Genomic DNA, 22451 nt, shown 5'->3' with positions numbered 1-22451 from the left:
CGCCACGTTTATAAAGGTCCTTGGCTAGACCCAAGGTGAGGTTATATGTTTTCCGAGCGGGGTGTTTTGCATCCCATGTTGCACCGTCAGAGAGCATCATCCAAACTTGAATCAGTAACCTTCATGTAATTGACCTGGTCATCGTCCTCTATTCTCTTCCCAACCCCGAACTTCACTTCCTTATCCCCATATTTTAAAGTGAGTGTTCAGTCATTCCTGTCTACCACTGCTTGCGCGGTGGCTAGAAGTGGCCTCCCTAGTATGAGAGGGACTTCGGTGTCTTCTTCCATATCTATTATGACAAAGTCGGCCGGGTAGACGAAATTGTCGACTTTGACCAAGAGATTTGCAACGACACCTTGCGGGTATTTGACAGATCTATCAGCAAGTTGTATACTCATCTTGGTAGGGCTCGTTTTTCCTAGGCCGAGTCGTTTGAACATTGATGCGGGCATGAGGTTAATGCTAGCCCCAAGGTCGGCTAGTGCATTACGAATGGGGGAATCCCCAATCGAGCAAGGAATTGTGAAGCTTCCGGGATCAATCTTCTTTTGGGGAAGTTTGTTGAGTACGAGGGTAGAGCATTCTTCGCCTAGGTTAATTAATTGCAATGATTCAATTTTCCTTTTATGAGTGAGGAAGTCCCTCATGAATTTTGAGTATTTAGGTATTTGAGTTAGGACTTCTATGAAAGGAATATTAACATGCAATTGTTTTAGTAGAATTTCGAATTTTGCGAATTGCTCATTGGTCTTTTAACGAGTTAACCTACCGGGGTATGGAACTGGAGGAGCCTTGGTGGGCTCTTGAAATAAAGGAGAAGCCTTATCTTGTTGGGGCGGGGTTGTGCTTTCCTCGCTTGGTAGCGGCGGAGCTTCCACGGGACCCACGGTACGGTTTCTTAATGTTATGATATGAACTTGAGCTTTTGGGTTTGTTTCGGTATTACTTGGTAACGCGCCTTGTGGTCTCTCGGAGAAATTTTGGGCTAGTTGATTTAATTGTTTTTCAATGTTTTGTATACTAGCTTGTTGATTTCTAAAATTCGATTCTAATTGTTGAAATCGATCCGAGTTTTTCTTTTCAGTGTCGGAGATGTGGCGAGATACGGTATCTTCAAGCCTCTCTCGTCCACCTTGTTGTTGAGGGAAATTTTGTGACTCATTTCTTGGTTGTTGAAAGTTTGTTCGTTGGTTTTGGTTTTGTTTGTTAATACTATTGCCGGGTTCTCTCCAACCAAGTTTGGGGTGGTTACGCCATCCTTGGTTGTAGGTACCCGTTGGAGGACCCGACGGCCTAGGTCTATTATCAATGTAGTTTACCGATTCTGGTTGATCGTCTGTTTCTTTCATACAACTCCAATTTTCATGTGGCCCACCACACCCTTCACAGGCCATAACCGAGACCGTTTTTGCCATTTCTAACTTTTTAATTTTTGAAGAAAGGGCCTCAATTTGGGCTTGTAAAGAAGTGCTTTCATCAACCTTATGGGCGCCCGGGGCAATAGATTTATTACCTCGGGGAATGTGCCACTAAAAATTATTTTGAGCAATTTCCTCAATTTGATTGTATATTTCATGTGGGCGGCGGTTACCTAAAAGTCCCCCGGAGCTAGAGTCAAGTGTTTGTCTTGTGTGTGGCAACAACCCATTATAGAAAGTGGATACTTGTTGCCATATCGCAAGACCGTGATGAGGACACTTTCGCAATAGCTCCTTGAACCTTTCCCAAGTTTCATATAAGGATTCCCCGTCCTCTTGTGAATATGTATTAATTTCAGTCATTAATTTAGCCGTTTTAGCGGGAGGGGAATACTTATATAGAAATTTTTGGGCTAGTTCATCCCAGGTGTTTACCGATCCAACTGGGAGGGCGTTGAGCCAAGCTTTTGCTCGGTCTTTTAGTGAAAAAGGAAACATTCGGAGGCGGATGGCGTCATTTGATGCTCCATTGATCCGAAAGGTATCACATATTTCTAAGAAATTAGTAATATGTAGATGGGGATCCTCGTCCGCAAGCCCATGGAAGGTTGCGTAGTTTTGAAACATTTGTATCAAATGTGGCCGGAGTTCGAAGTTATTGGCTTCGACATTCGGTGCATTGATAGCGGCCCGAGATTACCTACGGTGGGTCGTAGGTAATCCATGAGCGTACGTTGGTCTGCCATTGGAAGTGGTTCCCCAGAAACTTTCTCTTGGTTTTTAGCGTTAAGTCTTTTTCTGAGAAAGCGTTCGGGTTCTTCTAGAGGTTCTTTTATGTCTTTATTAGAACTGGAGCTCATACACTACGTAGAAGGTTCAGATGTGGCGTTTGGTTCCAAGTCCTGCAATAAAAACAAAAAAGAACGTTGGTCAGAAAGTTCACCACGGCCCCGTGCTCAGTGAACACAGCCCGTGGTCAGAGATACAGCGATTGTTTTCCAGATCCCTGTTACTGGAAAGTTGGACACGGCCTTGTGTTGCACCGACACGGCCCCGTGCTCAGCCCTCTGTAACTCAGAAAATAAAAACTGCCAGTGATACTGTTGGGCACGGCCCGTGTCCGACCAAACACGGCCCGTGCTGAGCTCTGCAGAAGCTGAAAAATTAAGAAAATCCTAAAAAATAAAAAGAAAATAGAAAAAATGATTAGGCTGTTGATTCCTAACTTTCTTAAAATCCTTGTGTCCCCGGAAACGGCGCCAAAAACTTGATGCGTGTTAGTGTATATATGTTTTAGGTGTATATTTTAAGCCCTTTTTACACTTTTAGCCAAGTTTTAAATTTATAAAACACGATATTTACTAACACTAAGCACACATATGGGCAAGTGCACCCATCGTGGACGTAGTATAGTGTTGGTAAGATACCGAGGTCGTCCAAGGACGCAAGAGCTTTTAGTACCGGTTTATCCTCAACGTCTAATCAAGTCAAAATGTTAGAAAAAAAAAATTTAAACTAAGAAAATAAAACTAACTAAAATGCTGAAAAATAAAATAAAAATAAAAACAGATAGACAAGATGAATCACTTGGATCCGACTCGTGTGTAGTGTAACCTTTGAGTATTTTCGCACTTTTGCACTTATTTAAGAGATTATCTTAGTTATTGTAGTAGGCCCCTCTTTTGAAGGCGACGTTACCCTCAGCTAAGTAGTCTGAGTCAGCAGGGATACAGTCCTAAGTAGCTGGGTTAAAGTTTTAATAGTAGTTTAACTTATGAGGGGATCAAAGAGTTTGGACCCCCGACATCCAATACCTTTGGGTATTGAAGGAGGTCCTACTAAATTTGACCCAGGTCCTTTGCAGGATCTATACACTGAACAATGGCAAGACTCTTACCAAACTGTTCCCTTAACCCCCGACCAGGTAGCCAACATACCTCCATATAGACCGTGGAGATATGAATGGTGAAAATCTTTTATTTTATATAGACAGTAAAATAATGCCAAGACACCACGGACAAACGATAAGGAAGAATCACCTTCAACAAAAGAAACTAGTAATTAAAGTCATTAATACAAAACCATTTAAAAAGTGCAAAAGATTAAAAATAAAAAGTATTACACTAAACACTTGTCTTCACCAAGTGATGTAAGAGACTTAGGCGAACATGGCCTTTGATTGTCAAGAACTCTTACGATCAATCTTGGATCCCGAGACGACTCACACACTCTATGATGGACAATGGATGATGGTGGTGGATGATGGGGCTGTGATGGTGGTGGGTGGTGGGTGAAGTGTGAGAGAGGTTGTGTGCCAAGGGATGAGTTGCAAGAGCTCCAAACACTCCTATTTATAGGCTGAACAGAAGCTCGGGCACGGCCCCGTGCCCACTGGGCACGGCCCCGTGTCCATCTGACATTCTCTCTTCATTAATTGTAATTCGCAATTACAATAAATGCGCCTGCAGCAACTTGACCACGCCCCCGTGTCCGCTGGGCATGGCCCCGTGGTGGGCAATAGAAGCTTCTATAGGTTTGTCTTTTCTGCTGCTTCTTGGGCACGGCCCCGTGTTCGCTGAGCACGGGGCGTGTTCAGTCTTCTGTCTTCTTTGTTTTGCTTGGGGAGATGCTGTCGGGGGGTCGGGCATATCACTTTTGTTCCTTTTCTTGTATTTATGTTAGATTTTGCTGTCTCTTTTGCTTCTTTTGTTATTTTGAGCTCATTTAATCCTGAAAATACAAAAGGAAGACAAAAAGCATACTTTTTCCAACATTAGTACTAAAAAACGGTTAGTTTTAAGCCATAATTGATGTAATTTATTTGTTGCATTTTGTGCACATCAAAAAACAATTCAGATTATGATTATCTCAACCTTAGTGCATTCGTCGAAAAGATTGAAGCTCAAGAACTTGAGTTCCAAAAGATTAGAAAATTGAAGTCTGATTCAGGAGAAAAGTGTTTAAATTGTGAAAAATCTGAATCAGACAATGCCAAACTCTTGAAGGATTTGGAGAGTTTGACATGAAAATCAAAAATTTGAAGGATGAGAAGAAATCTGATGATAAACAGATACTTGAAATGCAGGAAAATTTTGAGAATTTGAAATCTGAAAATGTCAAACTGTTGAGTGGTTGGAACAGTTTGACAATAGAAAACAAAATTTTGAAAGAAAAAGAAAAAGAATTTGAAAGCAAAATTAAATCTTTAGAAAATGCAGATCTCTGGATAAAGCTTGAAAATAAAAATCTGAAACAAAATGAAGCAAAATTCCAAGAACAAATAAAAATTTTAGATGTTCTTGAAAAGAGTAAAATTGAAGATGAAAAGGTAATCAAGTCTCATCTTGAGAAAATCTCTCAGCTAGAAAATGAAGCTAAGAGTGCAAGAATTAAAATAGATGAGCTTGAGAAGAAATTGAAAGGTTTTGTGACCACTTCAGCAAGGATTGATCAATTATATCCAAAACCGATCAATTCAGATTGTGATGAGAAAACTGATGATGAAAATGAAAAAAATGAGAAAAAGAAAATCTTTTTGAAATTAAAAGAAAAATTTCAAGGAACTGTTCTGCAATCGACTGAAAAGGGTGAATGCTCTATGCTAAAACCTTTGAAGAAGAAAGTGGAACAGAAACAAAAAGTTAAAAATTTAGAAAATGTTCAAAACAAATATAAAAGCTCATCAGTTCAATCATCCAATCGTGATAAAAAAACCACAAAAATTGAAAAATCAAAACTCACAAAAAATTGGTAATGAGTGGTGCAGGTTTGACCACAGTGCTTCAAAGTCAAATCCAGCTTTCAGGAGGAGTGCTGATTACCACAAAGCCAGACAATGTTATGATCTGAGCGTTTGGTGTGAAAGTGGTGAATGGTACGATAAAAGAGTGTGTTACACTTGTGGTGTTCAAGGACACATTGCTATTAACTGCCAGAATCAGTGGTTTGAGACGAGGAGATGCTATAACTGCCAAATCAAAGGACATATTGCAAGAGATTGCCCAATGAGATCAATGGAAAGATCGAGGGCTGAATCTCAGAAAGTAGGGAAGAAAAAATCAGTCAAAGTCGATGAAAAGCCCAGAGCACAGAAACAACAAGAAGTGAAAGAACCGAAAGTGAAACTTTCACAAGGGCAAAAAGACAGACTGAGAAAGAAAAGGAAGAAAGCACGAGAGTATCTCGAAAGGATTTTGTCCTCGGATACAACAAGAAAATCAGAGAAGAGTTCTGATAAATCGTCTTGCTCTCCAAAGAATGACAAATCAAGCAAAACGAATTCATCAGATGCAGATCTGAGGACAGAATGGAGTGTGAAGAAAGGAAAAGTTCCGGGTGATGAATTTGTTTCTTCTGAAACAAAAGAGCCAGTTGTTGGCAATGATCTTAACTCATCAAAGTCAAAGGAGCCATGTTCAGGTAATGAATCTGGTTTGTCAAAACCAGAGGAGCCATTGGTTGAGGTAAAAAGTGGTGATTCCGGTTTGACAATGAATGATGAAAATTTTCCATCATTGTCAAAAAGAATTTCAAAAGCACCCAAGGACCGTCAGGCTTGGGTGAAACCGTTTAAATGAAAAACCTGACATGCCGGAACTCTCAGGTTGGTAATTGAGGAGTAGGTATCGACATCTTTCTTGAGAAATTCACAGGTTGGTAACTGTGATATTTCGACTTACAAGTGGTTAATCAAGGACATTAAGTTGTACTTGATTTAACTATCTTACAAATGGTATGATTATTAGAAACTGTGTTTGTGATAAACCTACAAGAAGTTGAAAACAGTGTGATGAATTAAACCCCATGTTTGTGAAACGACAGACAAAACTAATTTTCCAGAAAAACCATTTTGACTAAAACAAACTTAAGTGTTTTGAAATCATAATGGGAAAATAGTTTGTTGTCAGGGGGAGTTCTGATTGTTTACGCCAAGTGGATGGAGAATTGAAGCAATTCTCGTCAAGTTGTCACTTTACTTTGTACAGTTTATTGTTTTCAAATTTTCCCAGAAAATCAAAATTGAAACATATTTTGATTTTAGGGGGAGAAAAATTTTAAAAAATATTAGAAAAATTGAAAAATGTCAAAAACATCGAAAAATAAAAAATGAGTTCTGTTGAGACAAGAGGAAATGATAGTACATCAGTTAGACTATCACAGTACGCTAAAGAAATGAAATATTAAATGTGATAAACGGTCTCACTAAAGATGTGACGATAGGCTCAGCTAGACTAGTAGATTTGCGAAAACGATACAAACATAAATGAAAAAGCCTAGTTCTAGTGGGAAACATGATTGAAAGCATAGTACTTAGTTTTGTCCTTCTTGATTATGTGCCTACTCAGTAATCGCTGAATGCAAAGAGCATAAAAACTGGTTATATTTGTGAACTTTCACAATTTTGCTGAAAAATCACTGTGATTGTGCATTTCATTTTGCAAAGATTTAAACTTGTTTGATTTCTTTATTTTGTTTAAGCATTGGACATCCTCTGCGTATACGTGAGTATCGAACTGGATGTTTTTGCCTAAACGTTCTGCTTTATTTTCATTGGTGTTTCGTTTAAGCTTTGGATCACCTCTACGTATACGGGAGTATCGACCTGGTGGTTAAAGCCTAAACAACTTCAATTTGTTTTTTATTTTCTTATTTTGTTTAAACATTGGACTTTCTCTGCGTATACGGAAGTATCGACTTGATTGTTAATGTTTAAACATTCTGCTTTGTTTTTGCACAAATCACAATTGATGAAAGTTTAAAGGCATTACTTGAGTTAGTGTATTGCATTGCATGATGAGGGGATATGCTGAGATCATGGGGTCCATAAGGATTTAGTGCGAAATTAATATACCTTAACGTATCTGTAAGCATTTCGAAAGTTTTTAGATTGAGCTTAAGAGGACAACTATATCGTCAATCAATGTGAATCGTTTAGAACTTAATATGTTTAAAGCTTAACGGTGCTAGTGAGTTGACTCAAAAACTGATATGATCCTCTTACACAAACTCACAAAAAATATTGTCTGTATATATTTGTTTACTGTATTTCGTTCATACACAAAAATCCAAAAATATTGTGTTTTAGATTTAAATTTTGAAAAATTCAAAAAGATTTTCGACAACTGATGTTGGAGAGCTGATATTCAAAATTCTAAGTGCTAAACAGGAAGAACAGAAGTTTGGAAAAGTTTGTTGGAAATGAGAATTGTTTTTGAAATGGATAAATGGCTCATTAATTTGAAATCAATTTTAATCATTTTAAATTCAAGTGGTAAGCATAAAGTCAAATCTTACTGTTGGTTAGAGTGTATGCAGGCATGCAGCTAGTGAATTCCAGACTGTGATCCCAGCTTGTCGAAAGGGGGAGTCTGTAGACGTAAAAGCCAGGTTCCTGATCTTGTTGCTACGGAAAGCCAAGAGATGGTCCTGAATCTGTGAAAGCTGCTAATGCTGAGAAGATAGAGAGTGCTATATCAGACTGCGATCCCGGAACAACTTAAGGGGGAGTCTGTTAGCAAAGGGGAGTTTGAAGAGTGAAAGAACCAGACTCAGAGTCTGAAGAATAGCTGATGATGGTGATTGAAGAGAAAGAGAGAGTAGACTGATCAAGACTGAAGTTTTGACGTACTAACGTCTCGTACTGAAGACTCCGTCAACATCCAAGGGGGAGACTGTTGGTGCATATGTCTGTTGACTTCGTCTTAGATCATGTCGGTAGCTTGTATAGGGGTCTAAATGTAAATTTATGTTATTTTGATGTGATTCCGCTTGAAATGACACATGGTCATTTCAAGGGAAATCAGAAGTTAGTGATTCCGCTCGAAATGACAAGTGTCATTTCAAGGGAAATAAGAAGTTAGTGATTCCGCTCGAAATGACAAGTGTCATTTCAAGGGAAATCAGAAGTTAGTGATTCTGCTCGAAATGACAAGTGTCATTTCAAGGGAAATCAGAAGTTAGTGATTCCGTTCGAAATGACAAGTGTCATTTCAAGCGGAATTAGATGCCTATAAACAGTAGGTTGTAGTTTCTCATTTGGCACGGAATCTGAATGTTGTAGCCGAACTCTTGCTGGTTTTCCACGTGAATTTTAATGAGAAACAAGTGTTAAAAGTAATACTCTGTCTATTTCTACTCCATTCTCTTTTATTCAAACTGTTTGTGTGATTACGCCGCATAAACAGTGGTATTTTGACTCTGATTGACTCATTAGATCGTCAATATCGATCCTAGAATTGGTATCAGAGCAAGCAGCTAACATAGAAGTTGATGTTCGTCTTTCACCTAATTCTCAGAGTTTTCTAAAGAAATTGAATGTATTTAATGCTGAAAAAGATAAAGCTGATGTGGCTCAGAAAGAGAAAGTAATTGATGATGTAGAAGGTGATGATGTTGATAAAAGTACTACAAGTTTTTCGAGTTCTTTTAAAGATGAGATAGATGAAACTGAACGTTTAAAAAGAATTCAAGAAGAGGCTGCTAAATAGAAATTGTTGAGGAAGAGAAAGAGGCAGGAAAAGGAGGATGCTCCATATGTCCCATCACCACAACATGTTTCTGGATCTCAATCGCCTCCTTCGGGTGGTAGAAAGAAAGCAGGAGCAAGGAAAAGGATTGTGTCTCCGAAGTTAAAGAAAGTTACTCCGAAGATCACAAAGCTAAAGATTATTCTAAAGAAGAAATCGTCTAAAGAACCAAGTAAACCACCAACACCACCACCTGAACCTACACCCCATCAATCTCCAATTCAATCACCACCACACCAAACATCACCAAAACAACCAACACCACCTAGACAGCCATCACCGTTACATCTCTCACCACCACATCAAACACCACCTCATGAACAACTGTTTCTTACATCCCAAGAAATCTTCAAAACACCACCACCCACTCAAATACAAATACAATTAACTCCTGGTTCTTCTGGCCACAAGACGTTTCCAACTGTTCCAGAAAGTCTTAAAGATATTGGAGATTTCGGATTTGCGAATGATGAACAGGTGAAAAAGTTAGAGAAGAAAATGGATGATGTTGTAAATGAAAACAAATTATTAGCAACTGAAAGCAAGAAAGTGGCTGATCATGAAAAGATTCTCGGAATGCGTGTAAAGAAGTTAGAATCTGAAAACAAGTCTTTATTAAAGAAGATAGATGTCGATCAGACCGAGATTGATATCTTAAAGGTGAGGGTGGCAGAGTTAGAAGAGGAAAAGACACGCAGAGATGAACAGAACAAATATTTTGAGTTAAAGAACAAAGAACTGGAGGCTGCGAAGGCATTGAAAGAGCACGAATTCTATATGATGAACAAAGTGATAGAAAGTATGCTCGGGAAATCAATAAAGCAAAGATTTGAAGAAATTCAAGTTGAAGAAGTCAGGGCTAAGCGCCAGGCTGAGATTGAAGCTCTAATGAAAGACAAAGGCAAGAATGCTGAAGGCAGTGTTGCAGTATCTGAAAGATCAATCATGCCATCTTTAGTCGTTGAAAATCCTGTTCCTATATCTTCAGTATCTGCTGTTTTTTATGAGGATGTGTCACTTGAAGATCTGATTGGAAATGATGATGATGATGATGAAGATGATGAGGAGGATAATGATGAGGAGAATGATGATGAAGGAGGTGATGACGAAGAAGATAACGATGATGAAAAAGTCTTTTCTGCGAGTAGTCATGGTTCTGGTTATGATAATGACGATGACAATCGGGGAGGTGCTGGTATTACTGTGACTGAAGCTTCCAAAGAACAAAATGTTGAAGATTACATGAATGATGGTGCGAATGAAGAAACAGAGGGAGCTGAAGGAAAGGGGGAGCATGGTGATGATCAGAATGTTGATCAAGTTGAGAAGCTGATTCTTCGAATTGAACCTCATGTTGAAGAAGGTGAAATCAGGCATACTTACACATTGGATGAAGTCTTAAAGATGTTCAATGTGAATGAGAATGAATTCAATTTTGATTTCGAAGAAGAGCTGAATGCTTTAGACATCAACCATCCACCAGATTATGAATACAAGTATGTGGAAGACGTCGATGTGTATGACAGGGTTGAGGTTGAAGATTGTACTGATGAGGATGGTATGAATGAAGATACTTCTCAATTTCCAACACTGATGGAGTTCTTCACTGAAGAGAATCGGGATGAACTTAGAAGGAAAGTTTCTGAGATTCTTAAAGACAAAAACTTTGATGGCACCACGAAAGATCCTCTGAAAGAAGAACGTAAGAAATGGTTCAAGGAAAGCAATGAACGTAAATTCAAACGTCCTTTGAAGTATTATCAAAGAGACGGAAGTATTTCTCTGGGGGATATCATAAGTTGGGGTTTTCTACCTCAGGTGAATGCTTATGCGATCAGAAGAGAATGTGGAGTTCAATATTTTGAAAAGTTACATGATGTTATGTCTTTGCCATGGTGGGATGTGGATGAGCTATCTAAAGTAAGAACTCTAGGTTATCCTGTCAGGAAGAATGATGTTGCAATGTGGGGCCTGATAAAGTTTGAGGCGCTGAAAGACTTCAAACACTGGAAGCCTCATTACCCGAAGAGAGTTCAAAGGGTAGATCCAGTGACAGGAGTTGAAGAGACTATTATGAATGTGAAGAAGCCTAAAACGATGAAGAACATTCCAGTGCCGAAGATGGAGCAGGAATTTTATAAAGGCTTCATGGGCTGGGTATACAGCTGTATCTCTACAGAAGCTGTGATCACGTACAGAGCAGGGAATGAAATTCGAGAGATTTTTGTTTATGACCCGATGTGGTTAGTCAACTGCTCAGCAAAGGATATTGAATGTTTATTCATCAACAAGATCCACTTCCAGACTGATGATAAAGAGCAAGCCATGCAGTTCCAGAAAGTCGTTACTATTTGCTTTCAGAAAGGCATAAATTCTGATAGTAAATGGAATTCAAAATGGTGGTCGCTCGAAGAGAAAGGAAAGAAGAAGGCTGAACGTGAACGAAAGAAGCTTGAAGTAAACAGAGGAAAGTGGATGAATATTCAGGCTGAAGAAGAAAAGAAAAGAAAGAAAGATAATGATAGGCTGAGGAACTTGCTGAGGAAAAAGCCTAAACCAAGAGAGGAAAGGTTTAGAGCGATCTGAAGACCCTAAGACAAGACTGAAGACTCTGGTTGTATCCAAGGGGGAGTTTGTTGATGCACGAATGTCTAAAGCCTACGTCTTAGTCTTAGTCAAGCTTGTATAGGGTCTAGGGGTCAAATATGTCAATTATGTATAGTGTAGGGGTCAAAATGTAAATGTTATGTGTTAATGTTGTGATTCCGCTCGAAATGACACGTTGTCATTTGGAGCAAAATCAGACGATGGTGATTCCGCCCGAAATGACAAGGTGTCATTTGGAGCGGAATTAGACCCACTATATATATGTGTGTTAGTTTCTCATTTGGTACCGAATGTCCAAGTTGTAGCCGAACTGCTGCCAAATTTTTCCACGTGAATTTTAATGAGAAACAAGTGATACTATTCTGTTTTCTACTCATTTCTTTCTGATTCAAGTTGTTTGTGTGATTCCGCCACATAAACAGTGGTATTTTGACTCTGATTGACTCACTAGATCGTCAATATCGATCCTACAAAATGTTTCGTTTTATTGATTCATTAAGTAATGTACATTGTCTTTAAACCAAAACAAACGAACTACACATTGTTTATAACTGTTTTTAAGTCACCAAGGCCTCGTCCAGGTCCTATGTGACACAAGCTTCCTAGCAAGCAATATCAAGCAATACCACCTGAAACATATTTAAAAATAAAGTCAGCAAAGAAATGCTGGCGAGTACGTAGTTTTTATGGGAGTATCGAATTCATGGCTCGTTTGTATGTTGCAGTACCTCGTTAGACTACAAGAGTCAAAATAAAAACCTCGTTTTGGAAAGTGTATTGCAACATAATTAACCAACTCAAATCAAGATGGTTATAGTATATAAAATCTCGTAGCCATGACTCTTAACCCAAAAACATTTGTTTTAGTATAACAACTTGTAAACATCTTGTAAAAACTCGTTAATAAAACTCGTATGGTTTATATCGTTTCAAAAACCTCGTTATGTGACATCGTTTCAAAATCGTTTCCCCAGTGAACTAAATAATGACACGCAATGTAATATGATAGAAGCACTTATATATAAGATGTACCAGCGGCGTATCTACCATGATTCTATCATACTACACCCGTCCCATTATCTATTCACTACCCAAAACCAATCGTTTTTCCAAATCGTTTATCTCGTTGAAGTCGTCTCAAATCGTTTAACTCGTCTCAGAATCGTATTCGTTTTAATAGTGAAACTACTTTTTGTCGTCTCGCTAATAACATTCAAACCTTCGTGACTCGTCTACCTCGTTTCTCGTATTAACAAACCACCAAAGGGTAAGTTAATAATCACAGATTCGGTCGTTACCTACATAACCCCCACACATAACCATGGGTGTAGTCTGATAACGGGATTTGTCAGATCCTATGGTACCATAACCTAATACTGGTCGGCTTGATTAATGCTAATGAATGTCATTCGTTATGTAATTACAACCAACAAGTTCGTTCACTTTATTGAAATCGTTATTAGTTTAGTATAAACCATCTTAATCGTTTTTGAAATTATCGTTTAAACCTTGAAATCGTTTTGTACATATGAATCACCCCAAAACAATTGAAAACAGTAAAATAGGGGAACTATGTACTCACATTGAAGTGCAAGGTATCCTCAATCTAAAGAACTCAACAAGCTCAATCAAACGAAGGAAACTCAAGCAGCACCTAATAATCGAATCACTAGTCAAACAATAGACACCTAAATCGGAAGATTGGATAGAATGAGGTCTTGTAAACCAAATGAGTGTTGGAACTCATGTGATATGGTTTAACAAACCCTACATTCTAAATTGGAACCTAACCTAAGTGCTTTCGACCCGCTATGACCCGTTTAGGTAGCTTACGCTACTTTAACGCGTCGTTTGCGTAAACGCGCGTTCGAGACGTCTAACTAATCCTATGACAAGTATTATATGCCTAACATGTTTAAATAGGTTGCATAATCAGTTTAGGTGACAAAAGTTAGGTTACATATGCTTAAAGTTCAATTATGCATGAAAAGGGCATTTTGGTAATTTACCTAAGGCATATAATCCACCTATCATTCAACTACTTAAACTCGGTGACTATAAGGTACAACCTCGGAAGGTTATTCCCTATGCAACTATGGTCACTTTCCATGCTTGGTCGGATGCTAATGATCGACCAAACGGGTCGAGTTCGAAAGTCTAAGCGGTGGTTTAGACCGCACGACTTACGACTCTAAACAAGCACTAACTAAAAGTGACGAGCTAAACAAGTCAAAACATGTTTAACCTACTGATTTGGTATCAAAACAAAGTGTTTTGATACCAAAAAGTAGTTCCGTTGCAAAATGCGTGCTAAAACGCATTTTGACTGAAACTTTGACTCGTCACTAAACCTAGTTAACGTGGTAATCCACGGGTATAATCACTAAGGACTATAACCAACGTGATTACAATCACGTTGCAAAGTTCAACCGAACTTTGCGTTGACCATAGACTGGTCAAACTGAAAGTCAAACAATATTTGACTTTCAAACTAAGAAAACAATAAAAAGAATGAAAGAATGCTCACTATGGGTCCTTGCTATCTTTCCTATAAAGAAAAAGCTTCCCAAATCAGATAAGAATGCTCCCAAAGCAGATAAGAAAGGAGAAATGAGGGAATGAGCAAGGAACAAGTGAGAAATGGATGGCTATATATAGTTTTTCGCCAACCGTTAGGATCATTTCTTGGCAAAGAGGGAATGATCTAGGCCATACAATTGTCAAAGAATGATTGGGGGACTTGTTCTCCATACAAACCAGCCCATAGCATGAAAAACCAGGGATTAAAACCATTGGAACAAGTGGAATGGACCAGATTCAATGTTTCTGCATTTCTGCTGATCTGGGGACTTCTTACGGACCGTAAGCACATGCCCATACGGTCCATAAGGGACCTGCAGACCAGCACTTTCATAAAATGACAATTTAGCCCCTGAACTTGCAAAACTTGCATTTCGGCTCATTTTTGACACGTTTAAGCCCCGTTAACCTCATTTCAAGGCTCTAAAATGAAGTTAAAGTATAGAGAACTTAAAATGTGCTAAAAAAATCTCGGATGTCGGCTCGTTTGGTCGTACGATCGCGTTGTTCGGTTAATTACGACGGAAGTCGTAACATACGCAAAAACGATCCAAATCAAGCGACGAATGGAATTTTATCATGCCAATCACTAAAATAAAATATTTTAATGATTACATAAATTTTTGGATGTCCAGATATATTCAGAACGTAAGATATGCGCGAAAATGCAAACTTGTGCACTTTTTGACGCTTTTAGTCCCTGAATGACCAATAAGTTTATTTTAGCATAACGAACCCCTCAAAGCCTATTTCTAAGCTATGTAAAGGATATTTAGGGTATGTTTAACTTATGATCAAGCTCCGGAATGTTCGTTACTATACAAATCGATATAGTTTCGCAGTTTGACACAAATAGTCCCTGCGATCGAACAAACTTGTTTTCGACACACCAAACCATCCAAAACTTATTTCTAAGTTATGTGAAGGTTATTTAAGGTATGTTAAGCCTATTTCACTATCCCGGAGTGTTTTTCATGTTTAACGGACAGCGTTTACGCACCAGTTTGCGTATAACCTTCCAGAAAGCAATTTAAAGGTTGAAATCGAATCGAATCGAATTGTAATGTGACACCTGGGTCACTGCGACCATCAAACAAATACCAAACCAATGAAATATTGTATTTCATATTTGGGATTTGTACAAATATGTGTATCATTTGCACATATCAATTCTCGTTCGATTTTGGGCTCTAAATCGCTTTCTGGAAGGTTATACGCGCACTGATGCGTAAATATAACCAGTTTAATGCAACGGACACTCCGGAATAGTGAAAAAGACTTAACATACCTTAAATAACCTTTACATAACTTAGAAATAAGTTTTGAAGGCTTTCGTATGTCAAAAACAAGTTAATTCGCCTACAGGGACTAAATTTGACAAACTGTTAAAGTATGCCAATTTGAACTGTAACAGACATTCTGGAACATGAACATAAGTTAAACATACCATAAATATCCTTTACATAGCTTAGAAATAGGCTTTGAGGGGTTCGGTGTGCTAAAATAAACTTTTGGGTCATTCAGGGACTAAAAGCGTCAAAAAGTGCACAAGTTTGCACTTTTGCGCATAACTTACGTTCTGAATACATCCGGACATCCAAAATTTATGTAAGCACTAAAATATTTTATTTTAGTGTTTGGCATAAGAAAAATCCATTCGTTTATGCGCATTCCGTCATAATTAACCGAACATCGCGATCGTACGGCCAAACGAACCGACATCTGAGATGTCTTCAAGCATATTTCATGTTCCCTATGTCTTAACATCATTGTGGAGCTTGAAATTGGGTTTGACGGGTGTTAGAAGTGCCGTTACGCAACAAAACAAGGTGCAGGGACTGAAACTGTAATTTTGCCAAAGTTAATGGCTTACGGACCGTAAGCCATGACCCTTATGGTCCGTAAGGGGTTCCCAGAACAGCAGATCAGTTTAAACAGCTCTTGCCTCTTCAGGATAATGAGGGTCCAATTTTCACTTGCCTCTTCAGGATAATGAGGGGCCAATTTGCACTTGCCTCTTCAAGATAATGAGGGGCCAACTTGCACTTGCCTCTTCAGGATAATGAGGGGCAAACTTACACTTGCCCTTTCATGCTCATGAGGGGCCATTTTGATGTTACCATAAGGTTTCAACAAGTGTATGGATAAGATCAAAGCACGATTGATGTGTGTAAAATGCAACATATAAATTATATCAAATAAGGCGTAAAACTAACCCTTTTTAAGTACTAATGTTGGAAAAAGTGTGTTTTTGTCTTCCTTTTGTATTTTCAGGATTAAATGAGCTCTAATTAACAAAAGAAGCAAAAAGGCAGCTAAATCTAACATAAATACAAGAAAAGGAACAAAAGTGGATTGCCCGACCCCTCGACAGCTTCCTCCCAAGCAAAATAGAGAAGGCAGAAGACTGAACACGCCCTGTGCTCATTGAGCATGGGGCCGTGCCCAAGAAGCAGTAGAAAAGACAAACCTGTAGAAGCTTCTATTGCTCACCATGGGGGCGTGCCCAGGAACACGGGGGTGTGCCCAAAGTACTGCAGGCGCAATAATTGTAATTGCGAATTACAATTAATGAGGAGAGATAGTGTCAGACGGGCACGGGGCCGTGCCCAGCGGACACGGGGCCGTGCCCAGGCCTATATTCAGCCTATAAATAGGAGTGCTTGGCTTCATTGCAACTCATCCCTTGGCACACCACCTCTCTCACACCTCATCCACCATCCACCACCATCACAATACCATCATCCACCACCATCATCCATTGTCCATCGTAGAGTGTGTGAGTCGTCTCGGGGTCCAAGATTGATCGTAAGAGTTCTTGACAATCAAGGCCATGTTTGCCTAAGTCTCTTACATCACTTGGTGAACACAAGTGTTTAGTATAATACTTTTTATTTTTAATCTTTTGCACTTTTTATTTGGTTTTGTATTAATGACTTTAATAACTAGTTGCTTATGTTCAAGGTGACTTTTCCTTATCTTTTGTCCGTGGTGTCTTGGCATTATTTTACTGTCTATATAAAATAAAAGATTTTCACCATTCATATCTCCACGGTCTATATGGAGGTATGTTGGCTACCTGGTCGGGGGTTAAGGGAACGGTTTGGTAAGGGTCTTGCCCTTGTTCAGCGTTTAGAGGTCCTGCAAGGGACCTGGGTCAAATTTAGTAAGACCTCCTTCAATACCCAAAGGTATTGGATGGCGGGGGTCCAAACTCTTTGATCCCCTCATAAGTTAAGTACTATTAATATTATAACCCGGCTATTTAGGACTGTATCCCTGCTGACTCAGACTACTTAGTCGAGGGTAACGTCACCTCCAAAAGAGGGGCCTACCATAATTTGCATTAATAACTTAATTCATTATCTTTCAATAATCCGACCCTTTAGGATTGTATCCTTGCTGACTCAAACTACTAGGTTGAGGGTAACGTCGCCTTCAAAAGATGGGCCTACTACAATAACTAAGATAATCTCTTAAACAAGTACAAAAGTGCGAAAATAATCAAAGGTTATACTAATACACGAGTCGGATCCAAGTGATTCATCTTGTCTATCTGTTTTTATTTTTATTTTATTTTTCAGCATTTAGTTAGTTTTATTTTCTTAGTTTAAAAATCTTTTTTCTAACATTTTGATTTGATTAGACGTTGAGGATAAACTGGTACTAAAAGCTCTTGTGTCCTTGGACGACCTCGGTATCTTACCAACACTATACTACATCCACGATGGGTGCACTTGCCCATATGTGTGTTTAGTGTTAGTAAATATCGTGTTTTATAAATTTAAAACTTGGCTAAAAAGTGTAAAAAGGGCTTAAAATATATATATCTAAAACATATTTACACTAACACGCATCAAGTTTTTGGCGCCGTTGCCGGGGACACAAGGATTTTAAGAAAGCTTAAAATCAACGGCCTAATCAGTTTTTCAAAACCTTTTTAAAACGCACGCACATTTTTCTGCATTTTAGTTTAGTTTGCATTTACAGTAGCCTGAACACGGGGCCGTGCTCACTGAACACGCCCCCGTGCTGCATATTTTTAGTTAGATACCCAGATACAGAGTCTGAACACGGGGTCGTGTTCACTGAACACGCCCCCGTGTCCAACGAGACCAGTAACTTTAATTAAAACGCCCAGATACAGACCCTGTACACGGGGTCGTGTTCACCCAACACGGGGCCGTGTCCAGCTTCTGTTTCCGTCTTTATTTTTGTTTTCTGGTCCCGAGACTCAGTTGTGGTCTGTTGAGTGATTCTTATGGATCAATACTCAGGAGGCTATAACTACACCTATGAGGAGGATGATTATAGGAGAGACTATTGCACTAATTGTGGTAACCCGCACTCGGTACAATATTGTAACTTGTTTCAACCATCCACTTCATACAACCATTATGAGGAGCACAGGTACGAGCCATCGACTTCATATACATCCTATGAAGACCAAAGGTATGAACCTTCTCCCTCATACTCATATTTTGATGAACCAAGGTATAAACCTTCATACTCGTACTTTGAAGAGTCAAGATATGAGCCACCACCTTCATATACTTATTATGAGGAGCCATGGCGTGAACAACCCACCTCATATGAGTACTATGAAGAACAAAGTTTCGACCCTTATCCATCATATACTTATCATGAAGAACAATGGTATGAACCATCTTCTTCATATGGGTACTATGAGGAACCAAGGATCGAACAACCAGAATCAAGCCATGAGGATCCCGATCCTTACTCTATCACCGACATAGCCGATAGGATAATAGAAAAACTCAAATTTATCAAAAGATGCATAAAAGAATCTCGCGCAAGGGAAGAGGAGTCCCGCGCAAGAGAAGAATTAAAAAAGGAAGAAACGATAATTGAGGAATTAAAAATGGAAGAACAAATAAGTGAAAAACCGACCCATGAGCTAAACAACGAGAGTGGTGAGGCCGATAACGTTAAAATTCAAGAAGAGTCTAATTTTGAAGAAATTAATCTCTTGTCACCTTCTTTCGAAAACCATTGTTTAGTAACCACTCATGCTAAGTTTTTAAAAGAGTTAAACACTAACACTAAAATTGAGGAAATGGTAAGTGTTAAGTTAACTAACGATCAAACTTCACTAATAAAAGAAGATCCTTTTGAAATTAACATTACACCGGTTCCATGTTTCTTTCAAAATTCATTTATTAGTAATGTCACCATTGATAAAGATCTTTGTGTTAACTTAATGCCTAACTACATTTATGAAAAATTAAGTATTAGTGATTTTACTCCACTTCAAATACCCATTTTTCTATCCAATCGGAGAGTAATAAAATCAATCGGTGTAGTTAAGGATGTTTTGGTTCAAACAAATCAAATGGTTATTCCAACCGACTTCGTCATCCTCGATGACGCTCCTCTTATCTTGGGAAAACCTTTTGTAAAAACTCATGAAGCTTTAAAAAACCGGAAATTTAATAATCTACCTCTTCAATTAGGGGCATTCAAAAGGAGCATAGATCTTGAGCGTTCAATGAAACATCCTTTTAGCAATAATGACCCCCTAATTGAAGATGAAGATGAGCCACCCGATACAAGTGAAGAAGTTGACCACTTTGTTGAAGAAGAGGTCGCCATAGAACAAACCTTTAAAGTTCTTGACCTAGATGAGCCACAAAATAAGGTGTCTTCTAAAGACCCACCCCTTGAGCTCAAAGAACTCCCGAAAGGTTTGGAATATGCTTTTCTAGACAAAGATGGTAATTTACCTGTAATTATTTCGTCTAAATTAAGTAGCGTAGAGAAAGCAAAATTAGTTAATCTTCTTAAAAAACACAAAAATGAGATCACTTGGAAGCTTGTAGATATCAAAGGAATAAGTCCTTCCATGTGCACGCACAAAATTTTAATGAATGATGACTGCAAAACGGTAATACAACCACAACGTAGAGTAAATCCCAATGTGCAAGAAGTGGTTAAAAATGAAGTCATCAAGCTACTTGACGCCAGACTAATCTATCCTATCTCCGATAGTCCATGGGTAAGTCCCGTCCAAGTAGTCCCAAAGAAAGGAGGTATGGCGGTTATAACTAATGAAAAGAATGAATTAATACCAACAAGAACCGTCACAGGATGGAGAGTTTGTATAGACTATAGGCGATTAAATGAAGTAACAAGGAAAGATCACTTTCCTTTGCCCTTCATTGATCAAATGTTAGAACGACTATCCGGTCATAAATTTTACTGTTTCTTGGATGGTTTTTCATGTTACTTTCAAATTCCAATAGCACCTGAAGACCAAGAAAAGACAACTTTCACATGCCCCTACGGAACTTTTGCTTATCGACGCATGCCGTTCGGTCTATGTAATGCACCTGCAACATTCCAACGTTGTATGGTGGCCATTTTCCATGACATGATAGAAAAGACAATGGAAGTCTTCATGGACGACTTTTCTATCTTTGGAGATTCATACGACCAATGCCTCGATAACCTCGAACGAATGCTATCCCGATGTGAGGAAACTAACCTCGCCCTTAACTGGGAAAAATGCCATTTCATGGTAACAGAGGGAATAGTACTCGGTCACAAAATCTCAAGCGAAGGAATGGAAGTTGATCGAGCAAAAGTAGACACTATTTCTCGATTACCTCCACCCTCCTCCGTTAGAGCAATCAGAAGTTTCCTAGGGCATGCCAGATTTTATAGAAGGTTTATCAAGGACTTTTCAAAAATTTCAAGACCTCTAACAAAATTACTTGAAAAAGATGCACCCTTCATCTTTGACAAGAATTGCAATCAAGCATTCCTAACCCTCAAGGAAATGCTAGTCAATGCACCTATCATGATAGCCCCTGATTGGAAATTTCCTTTCGAAATCATGTGTGATGCAAGTGACTTTGCTGTTGGAGCAGTCTTGGGACAAAGAAAAGAGAAGCATTTCCACCCAATTTATTATGCTAGTAAAACACTTAACGATGCACAAGAAAATTACACAACTACTGAAAAAGAGTTACTAGCTGTGGTATTTGCTTTTGATAAATTCCGTTCTTACCTTGTTCTTTCTAAAACTATAGTCTATACAGATCATGCAGCTATCCGATACCTTTTAAAGAAACAAGACGCAAAACCACGTTTGATCAGATGGATTCTACTCCTCCAAGAATTTGATATTGAAATCAAAGACAAAAGAGGAGCAGAAAACACTGCTGCAGATCATCTTTCACGCCTAGAAGACCCAGCTTTGGAGGCAACCAGGCACGAACCAATCAACGAAAAATTTCCCACAGAATCCTTGGAAATGGTGGAAAACAGACAAGAACCATGGTATGCCGACAACGCTAATTACTTAGCTAGCGGTATAGTCACCAAAGGATGGCCACATCATCAAAGAAAAAAATTCTTTGCCGATGTAAAGCATTACTTTTGGGAAGACCCTTATCTTTTCAAAATGTGTGCTGATCAACTCATCCGAAGGTGTGTCCATGGTGGCGAAGCACGAAGAATTCTCCGCCATTGTCATGAAGGTCCATATGGAGGACATCATGGTGCCACTAGTACCGTGCGAAAGGTATTTGATTCAGGATTTTACTGGCCAACCATTTACAAAGATGCGCAAGATCTTGTAAAGACATGTGATGCTTGCCACAGATCAGGTAATATTTCTTCCAAAAACAAAATGCCTCAAAATGGCATTCTCGTTTGTGAAATTTTTGATGTGTGGGGACTCGATTTCATGGGACCCTTCCCACCGTCAAAAGGAAACAAATATATACTTGTGGCAGTTGATTACTTGTCTAAATGGGCAGAAGGCCGAAGCTCTTCCAACAAACGATGGAAGAGTAGTGGTAAAATTTCTGAAGAAATTATTCTCTCGTTTTGGAACACCAAAAGCTTTGATAAGTGATAGGGGTACCCACGTTTGCAATCATCAACTCGAAAAAATATTAACAAGATATGGGGTCTATCACCGGGTCTCTACAACATATCACCCTCAAACAAATGGACAAGCCGAAGTGACTAACAGAGGTTTAAAACGAATACTTGAAAAAACTGTAGGTTTAAATAAAAAAGGAATGGGCTGATATACTAGATGATGCTTTATGGGCCTTTCGGACTGCTTATAAAACCGCTACAGGCACAACCCCATATAAGCTCGTCTATGGAAAAAGTTGTCATTTGCCAGTAGAAATAGCTCATAGAGCCTACTGGACAATAAAAAAATGTAAACCTAGACTTAGAAACTGCAGGTAAAAATCGATTTTGTCAAATAAATGAATTAGACGAACTAAGGAATTTTGCATACTCTAACTCTGAAATTTATAAGGAAAGAATGAAAAAT

General features: G+C 38.7%; 1 non-coding gene across 1 annotated transcript; it reads left to right on the top strand.

Annotated features, from left to right (window-relative positions):
• Positions 1-1683: 1683 nt before the first annotated feature.
• On the top strand, positions 1684-1790 carry LOC118490908. The gene has a single exon (XR_004890133.1). It is a non-coding gene; the product is annotated as a small nucleolar RNA R71 (small nucleolar RNA).
• Positions 1791-22451: the final 20661 nt, after the last annotated feature.

The sequence above is a fragment of the Helianthus annuus genome, chromosome 3, assembly GCF_002127325.2.
Source record: "Helianthus annuus cultivar XRQ/B chromosome 3, HanXRQr2.0-SUNRISE, whole genome shotgun sequence".
In the NCBI taxonomy this organism is placed as follows: Eukaryota; Viridiplantae; Streptophyta; class Magnoliopsida; order Asterales; family Asteraceae; genus Helianthus; species Helianthus annuus.
The sequence above is the reverse complement of the archived record's forward strand: the minus strand, read 5'-3'. Positions and strand labels throughout refer to the sequence as shown.